This window comes from Pelophylax lessonae (genome assembly GCF_965119305.1).
Source record: "Pelophylax lessonae genome assembly, chromosome: 10".
Classification (NCBI taxonomy): domain Eukaryota; kingdom Metazoa; phylum Chordata; class Amphibia; order Anura; family Ranidae; genus Pelophylax; species Pelophylax lessonae.
Window position 1 is genome coordinate 171,750,893 of NC_138777.1, and position 6,000 is coordinate 171,756,892.

At 46.8% G+C, this 6,000-nt stretch overlaps 1 protein-coding gene across 1 annotated transcript in view; it reads right to left on the bottom strand.

The window, feature by feature from the left end:
* Positions 1 to 6,000, bottom strand: part of STIP1 (stress induced phosphoprotein 1) — a 98,208-nt gene that overhangs the window by 56,397 nt on the left and 35,811 nt on the right. The gene's annotated exons all lie outside the window — the stretch shown is intronic.

A 6,000-nucleotide genomic window follows, 5' to 3' on the forward strand; every position in this document is an offset into this window, starting at 1 on the left:
AGATAAAATTACAATTTTTTTTTTTTTAAACAATATTTAACTTTCTTCTCAAAAAAAAAAAAAAAAAAAAAAAAAAAAAACACCCCAAAAGAGAGAAAAAAAATTCTATCAGTTTAGGTCAATATGTATTCTGCCACATGTTTTTGGTAACAAATCACTAGACACCAATAAAGTAAACTGTGCTAAAACAAATGCACGGTCACTGTACTAATGACACTGGCAGGGAAGGGGTTAACATCAGGGGCAAAGGGTTAATGTTCTCCTAGCAGAAGCTGGTCACTGGCGGCGCGCCACAGACAAGGAAGAGCGGACTCACGTAGAGGTATGCCATTTCACGCAGGAGAGCAGCCGCCCAGCAGTAATGTCCATGGGATGGTCGGCAAGTGGTTAAAACAGCTGTACTATACTGAGCAGTCTCCTTGGGAAACAGGAGATTTCCTGTGATATAGGAACTAGTGAGCCAGACTCTAGTAGTGGATCAGGTGAATAAAGCCAAACAGAAAAAATTGACAGATGCCTAGGCTTTGGTCATGTGACCCACCAATGCTAGAAGCCTAGGAGGGCCAGTTTGTGCAGCACAGACACAACATAAAACATTAGGAAGGTTGGAGGTACACAGCTGGGTATAACTTCTCACTGTTCATGAAGAACTCAGGGTAATACTGTGCATCCAGTTCTGAGATTACACAGCTCTGCCCTATCTGGCAGGGCAAGAGACCTGACGGTTTTCTTTGCTAAAGGTAAACATTTTCAGGTCTCCTCCCCATCCCCACCCTGTGACTGGAAAGTGAAGGAAAGCCTACACAGTAATGGAGCTAAAACTGCAACTTTCCCCTCCTATTAGCAGGACTATTGTCAGTAAAACTAAACTAATGACTTCTTATGCGGTTTTTAACATCTCCAGGCTGAGCTCTGCTGAGGACTGCAAGTAAAACTCTATATTATAATAAAGTGATGCAATCATTTTTGTATTTTATATCTGCTTGGAGTCCACTCAAAGTGGACCTTGAGACCCAGGTTCACACTACTGCGTGTGCCGGGTTCGCATGTCATGTCGGAGCGCACTGCTCCGACATGACATGCGATCAGCTGTGCGGTGCGAGTTTAGCCATACAGTTTGTATAGCTAAATTCGCACCGCACCCGCAGCAAAGACGCACAGGAGGCATTTTTGCTGCCGCATCAGGATCGGATCGCACAGTGGTTCACACTTGTGCGATCCGATCCTGTGCGAACTGCACGATTGCACTGCGATATGCGATCAAACTGGGGGTGTCGTTAAGATTACATTGACACCCCCAGCGGATCGCATATGGCAGTGTGAACTGCCGGGGGTGCGTGTGCGATGCGGGAACAGGCTGCAAATTCGCAGCCTTCCCGCATCGCAATAGTGTGAACCGAGCCTTAGTGTAAAAACGATTTCTGCAAAATGTGAACAAAACATAACCATTTAATATAAATTGTGCCTTAAGCTTTTGTAGAATGCTGCTGGACCTTGGATTTCCAGCTGTGGATTCTTCCTCAGTGCTGTGTAAATGCAGTACACAGTCATCATTCCTGGCATCCTCAGGATGAAGAATAAACATATAAAATGCAGTTATGTGCGCAGGTGGACAAACAGACTACAGGTGGGAGTAGTGCAGAAGGGCGGGGGCTGCAGAGTAGACTCCTGTGATATGATTAGGTGGGTCCATATTTTTAGGATTTCATCATTACAGTTTTGCCTTACAGGAAATCACAAGAGAAATATGTAGACAGCCGCTGCCAACCAACTAATAAAAATGCTAAGCTTCCCACTTGCCATAGAGATCTGCAGGTTAACAATTGCTAAGTGATGGAGGAAAAGAAAAAAAAAAAAGGAAAAGAAAAAAAAAAGATTTTTGACTTACCGTAAAATCCATTTCTCTAATGTTCATTGAGGGACACAGCTCCTGTCATTCTTGACCATTGGGATATACTGCCCCCTACAGGAGTAGGACACTCCTCAAAGGGAGGATTCTGTAGAGTTGAAAGCACCAAATTAAGATCCCAAGGCGGCAACAGAGCCCACACCGGAGGAACCAAATGTCGGACACCCAGAAAAAAAGTATGCACCAGGGAGTGTGTGGCCAAAGGTCGTTGGAAAAAGACGGCCAAAGCGGATACCTGGCCCTTGATGGTACTGAAGGCCAATTTAGGTTGCCATTTTTTCCCCCACGGAAGTGGAGTTACCCTTTAAGATCCAAACCACCAAGAAGCGAGGATAAACCTCAAGAGACTCATATCACGCAATGTACGTCTTCCACATACAATGGTAGATCTTCCTAGATTTCCTAGCTTTCAACAGTGTAGGAATCACCGATTCAGATAAACCTCCATCCATCAGCACCTGGCGTTCAACAGCCAAGTTGTCAAAGCCAGCGACTGAAGCATGATCGAAGATCGGTCCTTGGGACAGCAGATCCTCACAGAGAGGAAGCTTCCATCAATGTCGGTGACCAGCCGCACCAGATCGGCGTACAAAGCACGGTGAGGCCAATCCGGAGCCACTAAGATGACCAGAATCCCTTCTGCCTCGATCCTGCGTATAAGTCTTGGCAGAAGCTTGAGAGGAGGGAAAGGCATAAATCAGACAAAACTGACCCCCACGGGACCACCAGTGTGTCTATGGTGTCCGCCAGAGGATCCCTCGACAGTCAAACTTCTACACCTTTCTGTTGAGGCGAGACGCTTACAGATCCACCTCGGGGTGGCCCCACTGGAGACACAGCTGATAAAACCCCTCCGGTTGGACCACTCCCTTTGGGCCAACGCCTGCCGACTGAGGTAATCCGTCTGCCAATTTTCCCCCCCGGGAATGTGTACGGTGGAGAGGGCTGGAATGAACCGTTCTGCCCACCTTAGAATGCCGGCTACCTCCAGAGCCACCAGGACACTTTTTTGGCCCCTTGGTGATTGACATAAGCCAAGACTGTGGCATTGTCCAATTGAATGTGCACAGGGCATCCCTGAAGATGATCTGTTTTATGATCCAGACAGTGTGATTGCTCAAAGCTCCAGAACATTGATCGGTAGTCTGGACTCTTCCAGCGTCCATATCCCCTGAGCAGAATGCTTGCTGAGGACATCTCCCCAGCTGGACAAGCTTGCATCCGTGGGTGACCACTGTTCAATACAAGGGGAAGAAGAATTTTCCAAGCCAAAGTGCCAGAGCGAAGCGACCATATCAGGGACTCCTTTGTGCCCAGACTCTGCCGGCTCTGATTGTCCAGAAACTGCGGAGTCTAGTCCCATTTGGTCAGAATCTTCTTTTGTAGAGACCTCGAATGGAACTGCGCAAACGGAACCGCCTCAAAAAAGGTAGACACCATCAGGCCCACCACCCGCATGCAAGTCCAGAGGGATGACTGTTTGTTGGACAGCAGGAGGTGAATTGCCACCTGCAATTTCTGGAGCACTCCGTCTACAGCCAAGTCCAGAGTCAGACCCAAATAGTCCACTTTGTGGATGGAACGAGGGCAGACTTCTGAAAATTCAGAACCCAGCTGAATTCCCACAGAGTTCGTATTGTGATCTCCAGGTTCTCCACCAGAGCAGATGGAGACTCCGCTCGCAGAAGGAGATCGTTCAAGCAGCCCAGTACCACGATCCCTCCTTGGCATAGCAATGCTAACACTGGAGCCAACACTGTTGTGAAGACCCAAGGAGCGGAGGCAAGACCAAAGGGCAACGCCACAAACTCTTGTTTGTGCTCCTCTTCCACAGCAAAGCAGAGAAAACGCTGGTGACTGGCATATATAGGAATGTGAAGGTAAGCATCCTTGAGGCAAGAAAATCCCCGATGCAGGAATGCCACCACTGTTCGAATTGACTATTCTGAACTTTTCTTTTACCTGCACAAAGTAGTTTAGTGTCTTGAGGTCCAAGATTAGATGCACTTTCCCTGCCTTCCTGGGGACTCTTAACAGGGTGGCGTAAAAGCCCTGAAAACGTCCTGAAATTGGAACCGGGACAATCGCCCCTTGAAGGAACAGGTCTTGTACCGCCCCAAACAGTCCCTGTAACCGGTCTGCGGGCGGGCAGGCACAGGTTGGAAAGAGAAAACCTTGCTGGGGACAATACAAAAAGAATTCCCCTTGTGGTATGGGACTATAAATGCCGCTGAACACTGTATACTGCATAAAATAATCTTTATTGATACAAAATAGGACAAATCATAAAAAACACAATATTTAGAAAAAGACACAATTGCACATACAGGGCATTAAAAATGCATGCATTTGACAGACCGAATACCGAACCAGGATGGGGACGCTTAGGTACATAGGGCAATCATGGAACCGGAACCGACCCTACGCGTTTCGGGCATGGAATCAGCCCTTCCTCAGGGGTCACCCAGAGTTCCAGGTAGAGCGCCTAGTGTATCTAAAAAAGTAAAGCGATTTAATATATTGTAAAGCAAATATCTATATGGCTGTATTTCGCCTAGTATATCTAGGAAAACAATTGCTTCAATATACTTTAAAACAGACATTTGTACAATTGTATATTCACAAGCCGACAGTTGTGTACTCTGTCTTCTAACATACGCTCTATATCAATCAACCTACCCTTTGTGTCCAACCAGTGGATTGTATCGGTCTGTCGAATAAAAACGGTATTGCTACCGCGTGGAGGGATGCCCAAGTTTCCCAAAGCCCGTTCAGGGCAAGAGAACTCCGTGAGAGTATGGAAAGTATAGTAGCAGTAGCTGCCCGGAGGGACCAGCAGGGCACCACGATGACCAGTCAGTAATGGCTCAGCATGGACCGCTCACATATAAGAGAGTATAATCATTTGTGATACCTAATGCAAAAAATATCAAAATATAAAACACAAGGGTTGAAATGACCAGGGGTAATAATTCCCTGTAGATTGGTCACTGACCCCTTTAAGACCATGAAGACATTTACCTTTAGTATGTGGAGTAAATGCGACCGCAGAGGGTCAATTGAAGTGGCTGTGGTACAGGTCTTATGTTGGCGTAGACATAATTGTGATAGTTGTCTGAAAAATATTAAGGGGGGGTATGGAGGCTGTTACAACCCCATTAGGTTGCACAAAGTGCAATATAGAAAGAGAGGGGGGGAGGGGTGTGTGATATGACCAAATCCCCGATTCGTGCAAAGAACCGAGGAATCCATGCAAGACACACAATAATGCAAACAAGTGAAAAAGATGCAGAGAAAGTGCATTAAATTTAGTATTGTATAGGTATATATATCATGCACAGGGCAGGGGGCATGGACGCACACATGCCTATGTGAATCCATAGTATACAGCATGATAATATGCTATATGTCATACTAACATGACTTACAGGTAATAAGAGAAGAAAAACTAAAACTGTCCACATTGATGTGTGCCATAGAAGCATGACCAGACCGCCGTGGACAGTCTTAGGATTGGTTTTTCGGCAGTGTGCATACATGACCACATACAAATAAGGCGTGCCATGTACCTATATAGTGGTGAGAAGATAGCCCATAAGATAGATAAGAATATGGGGAGGAAGGTGTGTTGGGCAATTGCAGGGGAGAGATTATATGGTGAATGAAAGAATACATGGTGAGTAGTGGTAGAGAACTTATACCAGATCGTGCAAATAGTCAACATACAGAAATATAATAAGAACGTATTAGTGAAGGGCAAAGTTAATGACAAAATGACATGCAGCAAAGAAGTTTGTATAGCTTACTGTCCCTGGGTGTTCGTGGGCTTGGCATCCTCTGCGGATAGCCATAAGCTCAGACTGTTTAAAAGGCATCGTATGACGCCGGCGCCTGCGCAGCAAGGACGTGTGACGTCAATGTGAGCAGTCCCGAGAGCCAATCCGGTCATCCGCCCGGAGAGCGCGGGCCCCGCCCATCCCGGAAGGAGAGGCCGGGTCCGCGCTCCACGGGCACCAGCGCGGGAAACCAGCTACTCAGGAAGAGAGCTGGAGTAAGTGGGGAGCCAGCACAGCAAGCGCCCCCTACCCGCG